At 45.4% G+C, this 23,406-nt stretch overlaps 1 protein-coding gene across 3 annotated transcripts in view; it reads right to left on the bottom strand.

The window, feature by feature from the left end:
* The window catches only part of TBL1X (transducin beta like 1 X-linked), a 224,046-nt gene that overhangs the window by 174,311 nt on the left and 26,329 nt on the right, over positions 1-23,406 (bottom strand). For 2 of the 3 annotated variants that reach the window (XM_055267745.2, XM_063634955.1), the window contains exon 2: positions 16,275-16,409. The exons of the other annotated variant lie outside the window; for it this stretch is intronic. The gene's annotated coding sequence lies outside the window, so the exon portion shown is untranslated. The remainder of the gene's footprint in view (positions 1-16,274; positions 16,410-23,406) is intronic. 3 annotated transcript variants of the gene reach the window in all.

Here is a 23,406-nt window from a genome sequence, read left to right as displayed (position 1 = left end):
ACAAGTGTTTCCCCAAACACCCATGGGCCAACACAGTTCTTCCCCCATCTTCATAGGGAGTATATATCAGCCTGAGAGCCTCTCTGCCTTTACCCATCACTGATTCCACACCAGGACGCTGAGGGGGACCTCGCAACATAAACCATTTATATGTGTAAAAGGACATTTTGTTGAAATACGCTGCACTAAAAATTGGGACGCCGTGAACTACATTTTGAAAATAGAAAACCTACTCTACTTGGAACCTTGAGCAGAACAAGAGAGGCCCCTTGATCTTAACATCGGCGTCACCGCCACCATGAAGAATGCATGGGAACATGCTCACCACCTCACCTAGAACTGTACAAAGAACACTACCCCATGCAAGGCCTTGACCAGGCGGCACCATTCCTCCACTCTACCCCAAAAGGGCCTCCTCATAACCGACCTCCCCCTCCCCATGCTGATGAGGTACTGCAGCAGCACAAAGGAAACTGATCCCCTGGGCACAGGCTGGACACACATCCTATAACCAGATCCCAGGGGACAGGTGCACTGCATACTTCATGCGTGCGCTGAGCAGAGTCATCTACGTTTGTATGTACACGTGTATATATGTATGTGTCTATACATACATTTTGCATTAAAAACCCATAAAGTAAAGTTCCTACACATCCCCCGAGGCAGTTCCTCCACCTCTAGCGCTATGAACATCTGGGGCTAAATCATTCTTGGTTGGGGGGGCTGTCCTGCACACTGTAGGACGTTTGGCAGCATCCTGGGCCTCTACCCACTAGATGCCAGGAGCACCACCCGTTTCTCCAAAACGTGACAACCAAAAATGTCTCCAGACACTGCCAAATGTCCCCCAAGGAACCCAACTGCCCTGGTTGAGAAGCACTGCTGTATTCTACCAAAAGTTCCCAAGTACTGAGAGCAGCCTATGATTATTTAAAGCACACGCAGTCCTTGAAACCACAACAATCTACTTTCCCAGATTATAATGAGTTACAATCAGAATTATCTTCTTTGTAAGGTCTTAAAAATGCAATAAAGAGTACCCCACATTTTTTTCCTACATTCCATAAAAATGACCAAAATGCACACTCTTACAAGAGAATTCATAGAAGTCATTTTTCCACACACAAAAAAAGTCAATATTTTACCGAAATGATTTTGAAGAGTCTAATAAAAATCAAACTTGCTTTCTTTTGGGGGCTTTACACCAAAAGCCTGCAATCAAGGAAGGGAACTCCGGAGACAGCCCTGTATTGTATTAAGCCCCATTCCATCTTTTCCTTGGTTGATTTTTTGTAGGTTACATAAATACCACTTTTGAATGACTGCTTATTTTCATTCAGTTTGTGGACAAAGAATAAAATGGATTGCCGGAAACGGAGGCTACATTAAAGCTCTTATTTTATCCTTTTAACTATGACTCCAAGAAGGATTTCCCTGCTTTCGTCTGTCTGCCTCTTTCTCCCCACCCCCTACACCCCCAATTAAGGTAAAGCCGTGGTGCAGAATCACAGAGGAATACTTCTGGGATCCTAGGCCCACACCTCCTTTTTAAAGCAGCCAAGATCAGAAATACAGGGACTCTGGAAATGAGAGCAGTACTCCAGGCGGGCACCGAGTGACTGCTGTTGTGGTGCAACCCTCTGCGCATTGTGCCCTGCGTTTCCAGAGCTGTCTGATCTGCCACCACCCTCCTGGGCTGAAGGCTGGGTGTCATGAAAGCATCCTTGAAACTGCCATTAGGAGCTGAGCAGAAGGCGCCAGTGACTCAGTACTCTTTTCCTCCAGAGATCCTAAATCAGTGAACTGCTCTGAGCTACTAAGTCCAGACTCTGAACCATTCGTGTCAGATCAGATCCTGACCCCCAGGCCCTCCCGTCCCCGAAGAAACAGCCATCAAGTGAAGGCATCGCAGAATTCTGCCCGGTGAGAACAACTTTCTGTATAACGGAACTCCATTCCAAAAAGAGGCCTGCCCGGGAAGGAAGGGAGGGAACAAGCGCCCTTTCTTTTGAGTCATTAAACCTACGAATGTGAGTGGCTTTTACAACTGCTTGGGATGCACGGTCTTCTGCATCTTTTTGGAAGCTCTCATTCCACAGGGAGGGGGTCGGCAGACTCTGGAAAGGGCCAGACAGTAAATATTTTAGCTTCAGTGAGCAGAAAGGCAAAATCAAGTATATTATGTAGTGACATTTAATAAAAAGAGAAAATAAATTTCTCTGAAACTTTGATTGACAAAAATCAAAATGTATGACAGCTGAAACTTTCATTGTATATCATTTTCATGTGTCATGACATAATCCTCTTTTAGTTTTTTCACCTTGGCCATTTAAAAATGTCAAAGCCATTCTTAGCTGGATGGCCTCACTCAGGCTAGAGGTGGAGTCTGCCCCACGGGCTGCAGTTTGCAGAACCTGCTGCTGAGGAGCACAGTGGACGTGGACCCCCACCTCCTGGCTGCAGACTCAGCTGACCCAGCTCCAGGCCTGGGAAGACTGGCTGGGGTCCAGGAAGCAACAGGCAAAGACAACAGAGAAAGGAGGGGCAATCCAGACTTTGCCCTTTGTGAGATGAAAAGGGCTTCCTTAGTGCAATGCACTTTCTTTGGAGGCTGTTTGCACTAAGAGACTGAACTCAAGGGCCAGCTGCTGTCTTCAAGCAAGCATGAGAAAAAGCATCATATTGTTCACACGAATTTATAACGCTTACCACTTAAACTTTGCGCTTTACTTTTTATTCCACATTTTGCATGATTATAAATCAAGAAAGATTGCATTGCAGGTTCCTGACAATTCCTGTGTTGCACACAACATAAATGTGCGTATCAAGAAAACACAAAAGGTCCCAGGTTTATCTCTTCTCACCACATCACTAGAGAAATCCTTCTAATTCCAAGAACACTAAACTCCTGCAAACCAAGCTTAATAACTCTTAAAACATTTGAGACTAAAACTGGATGCACCCATGTGTTGGGTATTGACATTAAGGAGACATGGGCATTTTGAGCAGATATTTGGTAAAGTACATTTTATTGGCAGACGTCACGGTTTCGGATCAGTTCTCTCAATAACTGACCTGCATGTACAAATGCTGTACATTTCAGTTCCACACACTGTCTAACCACCATGATGAAAACTCCCTAGACAGTCTCAACTTTCACGCTTTGATAATAAGGTTTTGGTCACAAAAGTCTACTTAAAAAGGTGACATTTTTGCTGGTATAACGTAAGACTTAGCATTAGATCTTTAAATGGGGGGCTTAAAAGCACTAAACAGATGCAAAAAGAAACACAAAAAAAAGATAAGGCAAAAAGTAAGGGCAATGAACTGAAGAGGTGAGTGAAAATGGGGTGGTGGGATAAGGATGGGAGCTGAGAACTCTGAGAAAACCTATTAACAGAGTTTTGACTTTGGACCGCGTAAATGTTTTCTATATTTGAAAAATACTTAACTCAAAGAGGATAAAATATGCATATCTTAAAATTCAATAAAGATGAATAATTTAACTTACATACCAAATTGGTAATATAAACATCGGAGAAAAATTAAGTAACTTTTGTATATTGTCTGTACACCCACAGTGAGATACGTCCTAAGGACAAGAGAATTTCAAGGAATCTTGAACTTTATTTCATTGTTTTGGTAGCAGTGGTGGTGGCAGCACCAATGTGAAAATTTCTGAAACCTTTTATTGTTTCTTATAGAAGAGAATGGATGTGTCAATATGTCGTTGCTGTAGGCAGCAGATTCTCACTACAGAAGCGTGATACTAGATGGCAAGAGGAAGGTGAGGAAGCATCCTGTGGAGTTGGGCTTGAGAGGGAGGGACAGTGTGAAAGCATACACAGAAACATCTATTTCCCTGGGTCTCTGCACCCAGGGAGCCCAGGAGCAATGATATCCCCATAGCAATGAGCACACTCAGTTCTCAGTTCCTGGTTTTTAAATATTAAATATCATTCTCCAAGGCTCTTTGGCCAAAGGCTGATTCAAGATGAGGGGCGGGGAATTTCCACTGGGAACCTGAAACCTCTTCCAGTCCCAGAAAGAAAGGACACAGATATGAGGCTGGGCACAGTGGTTCATGCTCGTAATCCCAGCACTTTGGGAGGCCAAAGCGGGTGGATAACTTGAGGTCAAGAGTTTGAGACCAGCCTGGCCGACATGGTGAAACCCCGTCTCTACCAAAAATACAAAAATTAGCTGGGCGTGGTGGCACACATCTGTAGTCCCAGCTACTTGGGAGGCTGAGGCAGGAGAATGGTTTGAACCCAGGAGATGGAGGTTGCAGTGAGTCGAGATCGTGCCATTGCACTCCAGCCTAGGTGATAGAGTGAGACCCTGTCTCAAAACAAAAACAACAACAAAAAAATGAAACGACATAGATTAAAGGGCCTTAGAGGAGCATAACAAAAGAACCTAGGCCCCATCCTGAGGGGGCATGACAGAAGAACACAGTGCCCATCCTGAAGGGGTTCCCATTGGGCAAATTTAGGGCAACATTGTGCATCTAAAAGAATATAATGACAACAACGTATGACATATTTTTAAAAATTAAGAATAGATGAGTTCATAGTGATTTTTAAAGGTCAAAACAGAAAGCTCTTCTTTAAGAATGCCAACTAATAAATGAAAAATAAATAGAAGTATTAGAAATGCATCATTTTTTGACCAGAAATATATACTAGATCAGGATTCAGCTAAATAGAAAATATTTTTGGCTATCTGGTCTCTTTCCCAACTCAATTCTGCTGCTGTAGCGCAAAAGCAACCGTAAACAGACAACACATAAGTGAACAGACTTGGTGGAGTTTTTTGGGGTTTTTTTTTTTTTTTTTCTTTTTTTGAGACGAAGTCTTGCTCTGTCACCCAGGCTGGAGTACAGTGGCGCGATCTCGGCTCACTGCAAGCTCCACCTCCCAAGTTCAGGCTACTCTCCTGCCTCAGCCTCCCGAGTAGCTGGGACTATAGGCGCCCGCCACCATGCCCAGCTAATTTTTTGTACTTTTAGTAGAGATAGGGTTTCACTGTGTTAGCCAGGATGGTCTCAATTTTCTGGCCTTGTGATCCACCCGCCTTGGCCTCCCAAAGTGTTGGGATTACAGGCGTGAGCCACCACGGCAAGCCATAGTTTGCCAAAGCTGGACTAATTAATTTATGGTAATCAATGGATGCTAAAACCACCAAAGGAAAACCATCGTGAGGAACAGAATAATCACACCATCTCACTGTATCATAACATAGATTACTCATTGGTAACAGAGAGAAGGGAGCTTCAACAGGGAGCCATCTGGTGGATACACCTTCACCAAGGATTGAGAAGGAGACTCTGAGTTCCTGAGGGGATGCAATGGGAAATATAATCATCAGCTGTGCAGCATTCCTGCCAAAACTGTTCAACATCACTCTAATCACATCGGGAAACAGACAAATCCCCAAACTCCTATGTCACAGAAGAAGGTTGTGAGACTCCTCTAGAATACACGAGACTAAAGAGACATAAAATACAATACACTATCCATGAGTACAACTTGGATCAAACAACTGGAGAAATTTACATGTGACAGCATACTTAATAAAACCATCATGTTTAATTATGAGGTGTGACAACCCCAAGAATGTAAGTACTATGGTTTTGTAGGACAATGTCCTACACATCCATGGAGTGAAGGGAAGGAGAAGAGGAGAGTGAGGGGGGAAAGGGAGCAACCTTAGAGTAATGAGACAAAAGGTGCATTTGGTAAAAATGTTTAACGATCCATGAATCTATTCTTTAAGCTTTTCTTAGGGTTTGGATTTTTTTTTTCCTTGAGACAGGGTTTCACTTTGTCACCCAGGATAGAGTGTAGTGGCGCAATCAAGGCTTACAAGCCTTGAACTCCTGAGCTCAAGCGATCCTCCCACCTCAGCCTCTCAAGTAGTAGGACTACAGATGCGCACCACCACACCTGGCTAATTTTTCATTTTTTTATTTTTTGCAGAGATGGGATTTTGCTATTTGTCCAGGCTGGTCTCGAACTCCTGGCTTCAAATGATCCTTCTGCCTCAGTCCCGCAAAGTGCTGGGATTATAGGCATGAGCCACCACACCCAGCCAGGGTTTGAAATTTTTCAAACCATAAAAATGGGGGGACCAGCCTGGCCAACATGGCGAAACCCCATCTCTACTAAAAATACAAAAATTAGCTGGGCGTGGTGGCAGGCACATGTAATCCCAGCTACTCAGGAGGCTGAGGCAGGAGAATCACTTGAACCCGGGAGGCAGAGGTTGCAGTGAGCTGGTATCATGCCACTGCACTGCAGCCTGGACAAGAGAGCGAGACTCCATCTCAAAAAAAAAAAAAGGTGGGGGGAAAATAACGACATAAACCTTGGATTTCACTGTTATTCCACTGCCTCACACCAGTCCCACTTTGCTACTATTTGCCTTCAACAAAATACCCAATTAAGTCAGTTTCTGTATTGAAATAAATATTGAGGCCGGGTGCAGTGGCTCACGCCTGTAATCCCAGCACTTTGGGAGGTCAAGGCAAGCGGATCACCTGAGGTCAAGGGTTCATGACCAGCCTGACCAACATGGAGAAACCCTGTCTCTACAAAAAATTACAAAAAAATTAGCCAGGCGTGGTGGTGCATTCCTATAATCTCAGCTACTCGGGAGGCAGAGGCAGGAGAATCGCTTGAACTCGGGAGACGGAGGTTGCAGTGAGCAGAGATCGCACCATTGCACTTCAGCCTGGGCAACAAGAGTGAAACTCCGTCTCAAAAAAATAAAAATAAAAATAAAAATAAATATTGAGTAAAATACTAAAATAAGCAAAATAAATATTGAAATAAATGTTCACTGTCGTTTAAGGAAAAAAAACCCCACTCACTTTGCATTTGTGCCACGCTGTCTAGTGAAGAGCACTTTTGCATGTCTCTCTGGAGTCTCCCAGCCACGTACATGCTGGGCAGGTGTGAAGATCCCTCACCTCTGCACACTCAGGCAGGCCTGGCATTCTCCGGGGGACCCTGCGCGCATCAAGCTGAAAACAGCCAGAATCTCCAGTGGAGCCCGCTTTCCAGACACCATGGGGCCCCAAGCTCTTCGACTAGGACACCTCACCAGAGTTTCACAGGCCCCATGAGATAGCAATGCCTGTATTTCTCCTGATCTTGACTTGAGCAAACACATAATAATTAGTAGGAGTTTGGAATACTTTTAAATAATTCATAACAGCATTTACACACATTTCTTGGGATACTGGGTGGAAGTATCTGCTGGAGTAATTTGCCCCAACTCCTTGCGAAACTCCCTGTCAGACCCTACCAGGATCTAAGTGGCAGCAGGGGTGGGGAGGGCAGGGAGATTTGTGATTTTTTGTTTTCTTAAGAATAGCAGATTATCCCTTTAAAACATAATGATTTTAAGCCTCAGTGACATCTACAGAGAATGTTCTGTGTTCGGCTACTGTCACTCAAGGGTGGTGGCCTGCTCCATATGTGGAGAGTAGCCCTTCACCCCTGTTTCTTGGCTGCGTTAAGGGGCCAGGGTACATCGCTGTCATTTTTGATACTGGAATTTTCGATTTGTGTCGAATTTTCTATTTCTATCACCTGTCCCGATACTTGGCGCAAAGAAGACTTTAGAGAAGCTCAATTAAATAGGCAATTTAAAAACAACTGTCAACAGAGAGTCCCATACATGGTTTGGACAACATCCCTTATACCCGAAACAGGAGAGCCATTAAGGGGCAGGAGCGGTTACCTGCACACCCCCAAGACGAAGGGCCACACTCTGACAGCTCTGCCTCCTCTTTCTCCTGGCCTCCCATGGGTGGGCTGGGATGCCCCAGTCAGTTCGTGAGCCAGCAAGAGGGAGGAGGGGGGAGGAGGGAGAAGGAGGGGCGGGGGAAGAAGCCAAGTCTCTTCGAATCAGGAAAATACCCATCTGATTGCAAAGTCACCCGGCCTTCCTGCTACTCTGAAAAGTGAGACACACGCAGAGCTTGGATATGGCCAACTCAGGCCGACCACCCCACAGAGATTCCTGGCTGGCTGATTTCCCGTTCCTTCCCCTAGACAACAGACTTTCCCACAACACACTCACACGCACACCCAGAAGAGCCACAAAATCAAATCCAGGGAGGCACTGAGGGTGATCGGCAGGCACAGGCGGCCAGAATCCCAGCACACGGATTCACGTCCTGTGCCCCCACTTTCTATGCCTCCACAGCCATGGGGAAGCTACCCTGTGCGTCTCAAGCCGTTCTGTCCTTTTTGGTCCAGAGGGATGGTAACGCCCACCCTGCCTCGCTCACAGGGATGAGTCCGGGGCAGGTGACATGAAGGTGTTTTGAAAACACACAGAGCACACACAAACGTTCAGTATGGTGACACGTGGCAGGGGACAGGCCACGGGCTGGCACTCCCCCTGCGAGGCCAATTCTTCCCTCTCTGCAGCACCCAGGGATCGAATGACTGAGCTGTCATGTGACAAGTGACAGCTTCTCCATACACTGCAGCGTCCGGGGAAAATCGCACTCATTGCAATTCGGGACTCTTATGAACAACAAAAAATATACAGCCGTGGAGAATACAGTCTGTACAGCGGATGCTCACGTTTTAACCACCTCTTGCTAGCCCTACCTAACGGGCCCAGTTTCCCTCTGGGGAGTTTCCTTTCCCATTCTGCCTTACGAATAGCGCTGAGAGGAGAGATGTTACCATGCTGTGAATGCAACGCTGCCCGCTCCTGCTCCAGTCTCTTCCAAAGTGCAAGGAGGGGCCAAGGCAGAGTGTTCACAAGCTCAGGTCATGATGAAAATTTCCAAAGACAAGACACACTACCCACAGTTACCTCCTTCGACTCTGATGCCCCCATTCTAAAAGAAAATGCTGGGGAAGTGGAGCTGCCGAAATGCTGTGGTTACATCTATCTACATGGTCCAGGAGTATCCAAGACAGCTGTGTTGCTGCCCGCTGTAATGGTGTCGAAACGGCTTCCAGGAGCAATTCATTTGGAAATAAATCATCCAGTGTCAGGACAGGGTGAGTGGGGCCAGACAAGCACAGCATGATAGGGGCGGCCTGAGGGTAGGAGAAGCACAGTTGGAAAGGATCAAAGCCAGAAGCCAGTCCGTGGAAAATTCTTCCGTAGAATTTTTATCACTTATCAAGTCATTTATCAATTTTTATCATCCGTCAAATGCAATTACAGGCAAGTTTCCAAAATTTAACTAGGCAAAAGTTCATACTAGCAGTAACAACTTGTAAATCGCTACAACAATGGCAATGGCAAAACTGGACCCTAAACTCTCTTGCTGCTTCCTCACCTGAAAATGCTACTGCAAAACCACTAGCAGAGGAAGAGACAATCTATGAATATACAGATTTTTGTTAAAAAAAAAAAAAAAGAAAAGAAAAGAAAAGAAAAAAAAAGATATGGAGGTGGATCAGGCAATTAATTCACATTTTCCCAGACCATGAAGTTTGTGATGGTTGTCAACTTTAAGAAAATTAGTAAGTAGTGACTCCAGGCCCCTCAAATCCTAGTGAGGGTCATTCCTGGTGGGAATACTGCCAAGTGAGGGGTGACCAAAATGCTGCATGGCTTGTCCCCTGGTCCAACCTGGAGGTGGGCGCATGGACCCCAACTCAACCAATTAGCTACTATGCCTATGCACACACACTCACTTTCACACATACTTTGAATCTTGAACTACGAACACTAGAACAGAAATGTGTCTTAAGTATCTTCTGCAGCTGTGATGGTGTCCAGGCCACCAGTGGCAGTCGTTCCTGCCACAGCGAATGTTGCTGCGTTCCCTGTTTTTTGTTTCTCATCTCTGCAAAGCTTCCTTGGTTCCTGCTGCTCCTGCACGACAAGCCTCCTTGCCCTCCATCAGTTCCCATGGGCTCCAACAACTCTAATAAACCCTGTGAGCTTCAGTTAGCCAGAACCGATTTCTGCTGTTTGTTGTTGGCTAAATCCAATGTAAGCATCCAGTGTTTTCATGTGCAAGGCAGATACCTTTTTTTTTTTGTCACTGGAGAAACAGAGCTGAACTGGTCAACTCTAGCCCTGGTAGCAGGAAGCCCAACATACTGGCTTTCCCACATCACGTACATTTGATGAATAAGAAATTCATGAACAAAAGGATTGTACCATATGGTTTTATGATCATTTGTGTCTACAATATTAAATTACTACAATTAATTATAGTTAAATTCTGCCAAGCAATATTTTTGTGTTTTTGTATGGTTTGGTTATGTTTTTATATTGTCTGATTTGCAGGCTCCTTCTTTTCCCTGGTGAGTGAAATCTCTTTGTTTACTACTTAACGCCCCATAACAAAAAGTGAATTCTGACTTTTGTTTTCAATTGGAAAGGAGAAGTTGAGTTAGAAACTGGGGTAATATGAATGTGGCATCCTTCTCTGATTATTGACAGAAAAAGCATTTTACAACCTTTAAAAGACAATAAAAGAGGGATTTCACAAACAATATGATGCTGGACCAACTAACAGTAATATTTCCTGGGGCTTGTCACTAAATTGGAGATTTTTCCAAAGAACATCCAAAGCATTAGTGAATACATCAGCATCTTATTTAAAACTATAGGAAAATATAATCCTGACCTAACCACTGAATTTAGACTTGTTTGTGATGAAAGACTTAGTCTTTTGTTAACTGTTAATATAAAACATGTTGCTCTTCCTAAGTCAGCACATATTTGAAGGAAAGACCAACAATTGCCTTTGGCATCACTTCCCTCGGTTGTCCCAGCTCCGCGCTAACAAGCGCAGTTTTTAATTTAACTTCCCTTGTGAAATGGCTCACTTTTTAAAGAGAAAAACAGGGCAAGAAGACTTCATCTCCAATGGAAGAGCCACTGCCAGAGGTGTGGTCTTTCTGGTTCACAATTTCTCTCTGGCTTGCCTTCCCCCTTGCCAGCTGACTTGGTTGGCCTCAAACAAATTTCAACACAGTTGAGGGGCATCAGAACACTTGTCTGGCTCTGGCCACATCCTCTGCAGTAACCAGGCTTCTGCATGCCTTGCTCCTGTGAGTCAGTTGCCACCTAGTGTATAACCTTTGTTAACTTGCACCCCATGCCTGCATCTTTGTCTTGGTAACCCAACTAGTACACTAGACCCTCTAGAACCCGAATCCTGGCTAGTGTGTAAGTGTTCAGTGCTACCTCTGACAATGGGCTAGTGATGACAATGATGATGATTAGTTACTATTATCTCTGTCCCCAGTGTGGATAGGGCCCACGACTTCATTTTAAACTGTAACACTTCTTGTGCCAAATTCTTCCTGCATTATAACTACCACCTACTGTGTACACACAGGTTATTCTGCACCTATTCTGGATACTCTGTTCTGCCTGCAACTATGAATGTCTTTCAAGACCCCATCTAGAGCCAAGTAAGTCCTGTGGCACATTCCTGAGTCACTGGGTTAGTCTAATTCCAAGTCTCAGCCGTACCATCTAGTAGGGTTTGCATTTGGTGGGGCATGCCCTGACCACGACTTGATAATGAAGGGGGCAGAGTGGGAAGATGTAATAACCCAGTCTTCACCTGTTTGACTGAGCTATGTGCCAGACTCTGTGCCAGGTGCAGGACTACAAAGACGAGGATGACGTGGGCCTGCCCATGACACAAAGAACAGTTTGGTGAGGAGACAGATATCCCAAAAGACTATCACAAAACAACCCAGAAGTGCTACAAAAAATATTCTCAGCATTTTACAGAACACTGATGAGTAGCCCAACGCCATCTGAGTGGGAAACGGGGCTTCCTGAGGAAAGTGATATCTGAGCCACGTCAAAGAATAAGTAGAACTTAGCCATGAGGAGAAGAGGGAAGTAGGAATCATCACAGAATACTCCAAATTTATAACAGAAACTAACCTTTACCAAGTGCCCCTGCACCAAGATTTTGCCTATGTAATCTCATTGACCTCACACAACCACCCTATAGAGTAGATACGGTCAGCTTCATTCTTCTGATTAGGAAAAGCAAGCAGGAAAAAGTTAACTTGACAAGGTGCCACAGCTATGCAAAATGGTGGTGACACAATGCACCCTAATCTGAGTAACTCTCAGACCAACACAATTTCTATTGTACCTACGACCTTCATGGAACCACACTCTTGTGATAAAGGTCACAAGAAGCTCTTTGTGCATTTAATCAAGTATGCAATGTACCTAGATGTTCCTTGTCATCCTCAAACACAATGTATCCTTTTCCTCATTTTGGCCACCAAAAGATTCACAAAGGGAACAGAAATCAAGATTGTCATCCCCTCCTCTCAGTATCTCCCATCAGAGTAACCCTAACTCACCGCTTCTCAACCGTCCTATTATCTGAGCGCCACGTTCCCAGCAGCTTTTGCTGGCAAGGACAGCTAAGCCCTCCATCTGCTGCACTGCCCTGAGGCCTTATCTTGTGCTGAGAGGAGGGGCCCCAGCGGGCTTCTCCCCAGCAGGTGCACACGCACTCTGGCACCCTGGCACAGGGCCATGCAACCTTTCCCCAGCTGCCTTTCCCTACCAAAGGCGAAGCATGCAGACTTCAGGCTCATCAGAGAACGGAAACACCCTCTGGGGCTCTGGACACAAGGCACCCCCAAACAAACATCACCCAGGAAACTGATACAGAAAACAGAGCTGGAACCTCCCCCTCACCCTTCAGTACAAGAAAAGCATTGAGCAAGAGATAGGATAGCAGTTTTACAAGCGAGGAAGTATGAGGCTAATCTGTTCACAAACAAAGCACCAAAGAGAAGATATCTGAAGGACGTACAGTCTAAAGTTTCAGCAGAGGATGGGAGACTGGGCACATCCTAATATTTCAACAGATGTGTCTTAGTTTAAGGATAGCGCACATAAAAACTTTCCTTTTACCAAATTTATCTTTGGTAAACTAATTTCCCAGTCGGTGCCCTTGGAGAAATCTGTGTTAACTGATAGCTCCCAATAAGAAAGGATACCTGGGCAAACATATGGCTTATGGTATCCAAGGGAAATTGGAACCGCTTTTCTGCTATTGAGCAACATAAACCAGGCTGAAATTACTAAAATGGAGAGCAGCATGGTTACTACTAAGACCTGGGCTTTTGAAGACGGTGGAGAAAACCCAGACATTAAACCTAATCTCCAGTCCCATAATTGCTATTTTAACATTAATGGAACCTCCAGACATCAAGCACAGTGCAAACGTCCCAAGCAGTGAGCATTTCACGATGCTCTCTGGAGGTGGCGTTCCCACCAGGCCCTCAATGCCAATGACCTGATCGCAGATGCACATTGGTGCAGTTTGAGTCTGGTCACAGTCATAGAGCATCATGTTACTTCCAAAGCTTTCAACTCTGAAATTCTCATTTTGGGCCTCACTTCCCGCCACACCATTCCCCCTGCCTCGAGCGGCCTCACAACCCCGATCTGGCTCTCACCAAAGCCCCCAGCCCACAACTCGCTGCAGGCCACCCCTGCCTTCCCACCCAAACTAGGTCCTCAGGGCTATCAGGCCTAGGGTTGTCCTGTCCAATACAGCAGCCACTAGCAACACATGACTATGTAAACTTAAATCAATGAGAAGTAAACATATGCCAATGCTCATAGCAGCATTATCCATCCACAACAGCCAAAAGGTGAAAGCCACCCATGTGTCCTCTGACAGATGAATGGATAAACAGAGTGTAGTCCATCCATACACTGGAATATTATACAGCCTTAAAATGGAAGGAAATTCTGATGCATGCTATGACATGAATGAAACTTGAGGACGTTGTGCTAAGCCAGACACAAAAGGACAAATACCATATGATCCCACATATAAAAGGTCTCTAGAGTGTCAAAATCATAGAGACAGAAAGTAGAACGGTGGTTGCTGGGGCTGTGGGGAGGGGAGAATAGGGAGTTTGTGTTTAACGGGGCCGTTTTCTGTTTGGTATGATGAAAAAGTTCTGCAGACGGATCGTGCTGAGGATTGCACAATGTTACGAATATTTAATGCCATTGAAGAGTATACTTAGAAATGGTTATGATAGTGAATTCTGTTATATGTATTTTACCACAATAAAAAAATTGGGGGGGGGGGGGCAGTAGAGAGAGGAAACCTATCTGTAAGAGCACATTTTTCAATATGCCCAAACAAGAATATCAGGACCTTTTTAATTGCTACTGCATGTAGATCACTCAAGACCACAGATGGCTCAAAGGTAAAAATGAAGATCCCTTTGGATCCCTCCCTGCCCGACGCACTGTGCTTTGCTCATAGTAAAAGCACTCAGTGATACTGGCTACATGGCAACAAGTACCAAATGATTACATGAGAGATCTTTGGTAACTCTGAAAGGAAATTAGGGGATTGACCTTACAGTAATTGCTTCAAGACTTAAAAAGAAGGATTGGTAACTTAACGGCCTTGAAATCTTTCTTGGCGCATTCAAAACAAGAGAAAGCCTTTTGTAAACGCTTTGCACTTGTCTCACCACTGGAAGAGGGATTAAAGCCACCGCCTTGGTGCAAGAGAAGAAAATGTCTCTATGATAAAAGTCAAATTAGCAGTATTTGACCTCCGGGTAATTTCACTCTGCAGCCCAGTTCCCCTTCTGCTGAGGTTAAAGGCACAACAGTGGCCAGAAGACAGCCCAACTTAAGAGTAACATGTGTCTAGTCTTATCAGAATTAGCTGTTTTGATTTTATAGCTAAGTCAATGAGGCACTTGGATTCTGTGGAAATTACCTCATAATTATTACCTGTGTAAGACAAATGTAACTTATTTAACTTTACAGGGCATTGCCAGTAAGACATGAATACTACATGATAAAAGTGCTCAATTTTGGCCAGGCACAGTGGCTCACTCCTGTAATCCCAGCACTTTCGGTGGCCAAGGCAGGCAGATCACTAGGTCAAGAGATCGAGACCATGCTGGCCCACATGGTGAAACCTCGTCTCTACTAAAAAATACAAAAATTAGCTGGGCGTGGTGGCGCACGCCTGTAGTCCCAGCTACTCGGGAGGCTGAGGTAGAAGAATCGCTTGAACCCGGGAAGTGGAGGTTGCAGTGAGCCAAGATCACGCCACTGCACTCCAGCCTGGTGACAGAGCAAGACTCCATCTAAAAAAAAAAAAAAAAATGCTCAATTCTGACGCTGGGGCAAACAAGAATTATCCAAGACACTTAAAATTGGATAGCTTTTTGTAATGGCCCAATAATAACGACTGTAATGCAGCAGCTTGTAAGGTACTTTAAAAAACAGAAAGGATATGTACTGAGGTTATCACAGGACAGAAGACTGCCAGAGTTCATTTGAAACACAGCACAACTGTGTGCTTCTAGTATTAAAATTCATGTGCCGCAGCCCACATTAGTGGATTCAGGCTGATCGATTTCAAACCATTCTGATGGCAAAGGGTGAATCATTCGAAAATGTCTTGGGAATATGATATAGAACCAAAAATGCTCATTCCCTACCTCTAGTTTCACCAATCCTCATACCAGCACTATCTATTGAAGGATTTGTTAAATGTCACTCTGATCCTCGTATGCACACTAATTCCATTTAAAAAACTCACTCTATACACTCTTTTCAGAGTAATCAAGTAGAGAGGTAGTCCTACATACTCAACTTTAAAGACTAGGATGTTTACACCCAGACAAGTAAAATATAAAGGGCACTGTCCTTTAACATTAATTTTGACAAGACATCAGAGCCAGATTCGATCATTTGGATATAATTAAAGAGTGCAAGGTTATTTTCACAAAACCAGAAATACTTCTGTGATAGAATTCATCATCGCATCTTTAGAAGTTTGTGCTGACTCTCACATAAGGGGGGCTGTGTGTTTACAAACACACCCGAAGACTTTCACGATCAGGTATGCAGGGGAGACCCCAGGCCAGTGTGTCCAGGAGGTAGAATTCAGATACATTTCCAATTAAAACTCTGGAGGCAAAAACGTTTATTCCTCTGCACACTCGCAAGCTTGGCTGCAAGCCACACATACTCTTCACCTCCATTTCCTTCCCTCTATAAACAGAACCACATCTGTGCACGATGATTTCGTTTCCTTACAGGGGACTGGAAGCTTCCTCCCCGTCTCTCCAATAATGACAAAAATAACATTACTCAGGCATGCACAGCAGGCAAAGCCTTCTTGACAATTAGGATTTCAGAGCTTCTTTTTAGGGGAAAAGGGAGTAAGAATTCAAGTGGGATGGCTGGCCTCTTTAAAAAAAAAAGAGTAATATAAAAAGAATAACAAAAGTACTTACTGTTGACCGGATGCTCACCAAGCTCTGTTCTAAGCACTTTAACATGAACCAGCTTTTAAAATAATTCCACTTACACAAGCTACCTCAAGTTGTGAAATTCAAAGAAGCAGGGAGTGGAATAGTGGTTGCCAGGAGCTGGAGGGAGGAGAAACAGGGAGGAGTTGTTCAGAGGGTACATTGTTTCCATCCCGCAAATGAAAAGAGTCCTGGAGATGCTGGACAACTGCAGCTGACAATGCCTACACTCAGAGAGGGGGGAAGAGGGGAGATCTCATGTGGGATTTTTTTTAACCAGAATTTGTAAAATGCTCTAACAATATCCTATTAAGGGAGGTACCAACATCCATCCCCAGTAAACACTGGCAGCCAAGAATCAAACCAAGGGACTGACAGTTACCCCCAATCCTGAGTCCACTTTAGTGAAAAACGAGAAAAGGAAAATACTCAACACTGTATTTTTTTTTTTTAATTAGGGTACTAAGAACTGTTGAATTAGGCACTTAAATGGGTGTTTGGTATATGAATCATATCTCTATAAACCTTTTTTAAAAAAAAAGTCCATAATAGCTAAGAATGGGTGTATCTTATTCTATATAAGCCACACTGAAATACGATGAGTACGAAAATAAATGTACACAGAAAGCACATAAAGAACCCTATATGAATAATACGTGGCCACTAAATAACAACCGTATGTCAATGAGTAAAAAATCATCACTTAAATGATGAAAGAAATTCAGATGACAGGAGCCTCACAAACCCAGTTTTCTGAAGACATTATTTATACTCATTAGGATGCCTGTACAGACGTTGCTGTTGATATGAAACAGACATTGTAGTCACAGTGAAAGAAAGAAAAATGGCTGTCCACCATTTTTCACCTCCACAGCTCTCTGGCTAGTCTTTAGTGGGATCAGACAGCAAAAAGCAGGAAAAGACAATTTGATACAACACCGACCCGACCTGCAGGCTCCTGGGCAACCCTTCTCCTCGCCTGCCTCCCTCCCTTGCTCCCGCATGGTTCTGGGTTCCTCCCTCGGAGCTCAGCATTGCCCAAGCACTGGGCACGGCAAGCCAGGGCTTCACTGTCACCGCCCCTACCAGCTCCTGAGCTCCTGGAGCAAGGTCTCTCCTGGGTGCAAGTATTCCTGGCTCTGCAGAGCCTTCATGGCACCTGTGGGAGCCCAACTGAACCACAGCCCAAGGAAGTCCACCAGTTGCTTCCCCTTTCGAAGGAGCCCGGAGCAGCACACCCAGCAGAGGTAGTGTCCCGGTCTCCATTTCTCGTAACTTGACCATGCTGGCCTGGTAAGCTAGCATCCCTGACCTCCACATTTTCAAAACACTGCACGAATACCCACCATCACTGCGCCTTTCTTTACTTGGGGTCTGCTGTCTGCGATAGGTCCCTCTTTGCCTTGGAAACTGTCCTGCCTTCACTTCTCCCCAAAGAAAAGGCTGGGAATGTCTCAGGAGCATTTGAAAACTGCATTTAAGTTTCTCTTTCATGGAGGGTTTTCACTCAGAAGGAAACCAAAACTTCCCCAAAGGTAAAATATTTTCCTAAGTTATCTCCCTAACATCAGAACACTTCCTCGAACTGTAGCATTATGTTTATGGAATTTTGTGTAGCCACAAGTAAGGACTAGAAGAGACGTTTTGAAAAAGTGGGGAGGGGGAGGAAGGAAGAGAATGTATGATGAAATTGGAGAGTAGAGAAAAGCGGGCCGAAGGGTGCGGAAAGCAAGCATTCATGCACAACTTCAACAGGCAGCTGTGCTAGGAGTGTGCGCTCATCTATGGGCTGAATTATGGGCTGTTCACACCTGATGCTGCTTTCAACTCCCTTCTTACCCTCACAGTTTTTGTTTATAACAACTTTACTGAGATATAATTCACATACCATGACATTCACTCTTTCAAAATGTACAATTCAGTGGTTTTTAATACATTCGGAGTTGTGCAACTGCTGTCTAATTCCAGAACACTTTCATCACTTCCAGAAGAAACCCTGTGCTGGCTAGCAGTCACCCCACACTGCCCGTCCCCAGCCCCGGCAAGCAGGAGCCCACTTTCTGCCACTATGGATTTTCCTGTTCTGGACATTATGCATGTTACATCCCTACTCCCAACTCATATGCCGAAACCTTAAGCCCCAGGACCTCAGAATGTGACTGTTCATTTGGAGTTAGGGCCATTCAAGAGGTGACTAAGGTAAAATGAGGTCATTAGGATGGGCCCTGATCCAACAGGACTAGAGAGGAGGGGACACAGACACACATAGAGGGATGACCTTGTTAGGACCCAGGGAGAAGACAGTATCTACAAGCCCAGGAGAGAGGCCTAAGGAGGAACCAACCCTGCCCACCCCTCGATCTGGGACTTAGAACCTCCAGGACTGTGGGAGAATTACTGGCTGCTGTTAAAGCCGCCCGGCACGTGGTGCTGCGTTAGGGCAGCCCAGGAGACTAAGGCAAGCCCGCGGGCTCAGTGCCAGGCCCGTGGGAGGCGTGGGAATGCTGAGCAAAAGGATTCCCTCTCCAATTCCTGGAGAGAGAGCAGAAGGAGTGAGGCTCATGGGCTTGCCCCCTAACCGCTAAGTCCCAACCCTTTGTCCCTTATTAAAAGTGTTTAATGTGTTTGGATAGAATTCCTCTAGGGTAAAAATGCTTCACCCTCAATGTTAAGATATAGAATTGTATTTTTACCCTCCCTCACCCCTCCCTTACAAATCAATTAACGCTCAGACGTCCAGGGTGGGGCAGAAATCTGTTAACTGACATAAAAGAAATGCAGCCTTCGCTTCCTGGGGCAGGAGCTCCCAGCGCAGGCTTGGACAGAGATCCACATGCAGACTGAATGTCCACCCAAAGCTCCAGAAGCATGTGCGCAGCTCAGGAGGCCACAGCACGAACCTTTCAGCATGGCCAGATCTACTTCTCCTTCCCTCCCACCCCACAGACAGCACTGATTTAAAAGACGCGCTCTTGCGCCCCGGCGCGGTGGCTCACATCTATAATCCCAGCACTTTGGGAGGCCAAGGGGGGTGTGGATCATTTAAGGTCAGGAGTTCGAGACCAGCCTGGCCAACGTGGTGAAACCCCGTCTCTACTAAAAATACAAAAATTAGCCGGGCGGTAGTGGTGCGCGCCCATAATCCCAGCTACTAGGGGGACTGAGGCAGGAGAATCACTTGAACCCAGGAGGTGGAGGTTGCGGTGAGCTGAGATAGCGCCACTGTACTCCAGTCTGGGCGACAGAGCCAGACCGTGTCTCAAAAAGAAAAAAAAAAAGAGACAGCCTCTCATTGTGTTGCCCAGGCTGGTCTCGAACTCCTGGACTCAAGGGTTCCTCCCGCCTCCGCCTCCCAAAGTGCTGGTATTACAGACATGAGCCACAGCGCCCAGCACAGATCTACTCTTCTTAAATAAGCAGAGATGCTTATTATTTGTGTCTTTTTGTTGTTGTTGTTTTCTCTCAATTATTTTGAATGTACAAAATATTGGTGGTATTCAAGGATCAGGTAACACCTTTACAAACCAGAAATGAGAGATTATTGACATTTAATCAACCAAGAAATATTTATGAAATATAAGGCAAAAAACCCCACCACCAACACACACCAACACACACACACACACACAGACACACACACACACACACACACCCTCCAGGTTCTTAGTTCAAAAAAGTACCTAGAAATAAGGAAAAATGTAAATTGTTCTGAAGCATGCAAAGTTCATCGTGTCATGAATGAAAGGAACTCTCCCTCTCCCCTCCCTCCCTCCCTCTCCCTGACTCATTTACTGTGTGAGTTTCTTAAATTTGTGTTAGGGAATGCAGGGAATTTAAGCGCTAAGCATACCCATCTCCCACTAACTCCACCCTCCCACCCAGGCCTCCCCCTTTTTAACACTCCCCACCTCTGCACAAAAGGTCCTGATCCTTCTCTATTCAGTTGCATTCTCTTAATGCAATGCACCCGGCACAAGCACACATCCCGCTCAAGGGTTAGCTGCTGACGGAGGGGCGGGGCTTTACCAGCGGCAGATAAGATGCTTTGGCAGGGAGCCTCTTTGCAGCCTCACACGTGATGCTCGGTCCATTTTTTTAAAGGGGGAGGACTACGTTTCATTGAACACATCTAAAAATGTAATGGAGGGAGGGAGGAATTAAGGTCAATGGGTAAAACGTGCCATTTAAAAGTATATGTATTCTAGTGAAAAAATCCAGAAACATTTTTTTTCCGTTATATTTTAAGATTTCTTGGGTTGACTTCAACACAGATAAATGAACATTTGTGATGAAAAGATAAGTATAGTTTCTTAAAATTGAGAAGTCAAGGGGATTTTCTCACCTTATTTTAAAAGAAACATGTAAATATTTTAGCGGAAGTAGAGAGGAAAAAGGAAACATGCAGCGCTTTTTAAAAAGAGCACCTTTTTTTACAGCTTTAAAGCCACAGATAATTTGAGAACATAAAAATGTGTGATGTGGTCTGTTCATTAAAAAGTAAGTGCCAGTATAAATTGAATTTTAAACTATCATTTAGCCAGACAATAATTTCAAATGTAATAACTAAATTGATTTTAATTGCTTTTAAATGGTCCTGGCAAAATCTGAGAAAGCTCTTCATTTCTGCCAATTCATTAGAAGCAGGCAAACTTGAATACAGAAGGAAAAAATCAAATCATTATAATTAAACAAAATTTTCTGCATTCAGTATCCTCTCCAATGTCAAGCAGACCCAGAAGCTACTGACTCTAACAAAAGCAAAGGAGACAGATGGGAGAACGGACCCCCTCGTGACATTAAAATACCACCTGGCTTATAAATGCACGTTCGTTTTGGAAGACAATAATAGGGCTCTCCTGTTCGTTTTTTTAAATTGCCTTTTTAGGTCTTCTAAAACTAGAGGAGCTCAGAAGTGCTTTCCCCACATTCATCAGGTATTCTATTGTGGGTTTTCTTTACTCCACGACAGCGTATTTCTAGATATTAACCCATTCCTCCATGCATCTGTCATGGAGGTTTCTTTCTCTCTTTCTGTCTCTCTCTTTCTTTCTTTCTCTCTCTCTCTCTCTCTTTCTTTGAGACACGGTCTTGCTCTGTGGTCCAGGCTGGAGTGCCATGGTGCAACCACAGCTCACTGCAGCCTCAACCTCCCGGGCTCCCGTCTCAGCCTCCTGAGTAGCTGGGACCACAGGTGTGCACCACCATACCTGGTCATTTTTTTTTCTTTTGTAGAGACAGCGTCTCCTTATGTTGCCCAGGCTGGTCTCCAACTCTTGGCCTCAAGCGATCCTTCCACCTTGGCATTCCACAGTGCCGGGGTTACAGGGGTGATTCACTGCGCCCGACCATGCCATGGAGGTTTCCTTGAAGTTTTTACCCTGAGCCTCATGACCCCCCATGTCTACATTATTCTTACTCCCAAATGACATCAGAAACAAGGCGCATAGCTGCTGAAGGCCGCTTGGGCCTGGAAACCAGTCTCTACCTGGCTGTGCCATGCCTGCCTTCCTGCACCCACATCTGGGGTCTCAATGCATTCCACGCAATGTCTGCGACCCCTCCTTTAGCACGTCTGAAATTCAGCATTCCAGGCAACTGCGGAGACGAGGCCATCACCCCTCAGGACTGCCTTTAACTCCCGGATCCAAGAAAACTGTGGCAACCACAAAGACCAGAGATGACAGACGACCTTGAGGGCCATGCCGTCTCTGCTGCAACCCACCCAAGTCTGCCCTGGCGGCACACTAAAGCAGCCGCAGAGGACACAGAAAGCAATGGGCATGGCTATGCCCCAATAAAGCTGGATTTTCAAATATGGGCCGTGGTTCACACAGACCTAGAGCCTGATCAAAACGTTACCATAGGCACTTCCTTTGTGATTTAATTTTAACAAGCCATGTGCTAATTTTGAAATTGTTTTCCAAAAAACCCAAACAAAGCAGGAAAAAAAAAAAATCAGAAAACTTTTCCACTCCGTATTTTTCAGTGCTGGTTTCCAGAACAGCCCACAACAGGTGGGATAGAATTTGGTGTCGCAGATACAGCAGTGTGTGGCCAAGATTCCCGTTCAGGGCTTCCCCCCATCTCCAACTGCCACCCTCACCCAAAGCCAGGCCCCAGTGAATGGGCAATGTGGACCTTTACAAAGGTCTGGGCCCGTTGACTTGAGTCAGGACAAGCCCAGACCCAGAGCACCCATGGGTTCAGCTAAAGACTCTGTGACCCCGCCCCAGCCCACTCCTCCCAATCCCCAAAGCAGCACCCCTCCCAGCGACACCCCCCACCAAGCTCCTGCACTCCCCAGGCTCTAATCCTGAGCCTCTCTCCCAAGATCTTCAGCACTGTGGCTTCCCAGGAAACCCATGTGCAGCTGCGGGGCACCTGCCCAGGGGCCCAGAGTGGGAACTAGGCAAAGAGGCTGGGGATCTCTGGAAAGGCAGGCCCGGGTACCACACTGAACTGTCCCTCTTCATCTGACAGTCGTTTCTATTTCAGAGACACTTCCTTCCAAGCGCCAGTGCCTCACACTCTCTATTCCTGTTCAGGGCCTCGGAGAACTCCTCGCTCTTCAAATGGGAAGTGAAGTTACCTGTGTTCCTAAGACCCCCTGCAGGTAGGACAATTCCTCAGAAATGAACTGAGCCGCAAATGTCCTGACACAGGCTACAACATGGGAGAACCTCAAGGACATTATGCTAAGTGAAAAAAGCCAGACACAAAAGGACAAACACAGCATGATTCCACTGACATGAGGCACCTCAGACTAGTCAAATCCACAGACACAGAAAATAGAATGGTGGGTACCAGGGGCTGTGGGGGAAGGGAGAATGGGGAGTTACTGTTTCATGGGGACCGGGTTTCAGGTTGGAATAACGAAAAAGTTCTGAGGCTGGGCACAGTGGCTCCCACCTGTAATCCCAACACTGGGGGAGGCAGGAGTGGGTGGAATGCTTGAGTCCAGGAGTTTGATGCCAGCCTGGGCAACCTAAGGAGACCACATCTCTACAGAAAGTTAAAAAATTAGCCGGGTGTGGTGATGCGCACCTGTGGTCCCAGCTACTCAGGAGGCTGACAGGGGAGGATCGTTAAGGCTGTAGGGAGCCGTGATGCACTCCAG

Source organism: Symphalangus syndactylus, chromosome X (genome assembly GCF_028878055.3).
Source record: "Symphalangus syndactylus isolate Jambi chromosome X, NHGRI_mSymSyn1-v2.1_pri, whole genome shotgun sequence".
In the NCBI taxonomy this organism is placed as follows: Eukaryota; Metazoa; Chordata; class Mammalia; order Primates; family Hylobatidae; genus Symphalangus; species Symphalangus syndactylus.
The sequence above is the reverse complement of the archived record's forward strand: the minus strand, read 5'-3'. Positions and strand labels throughout refer to the sequence as shown.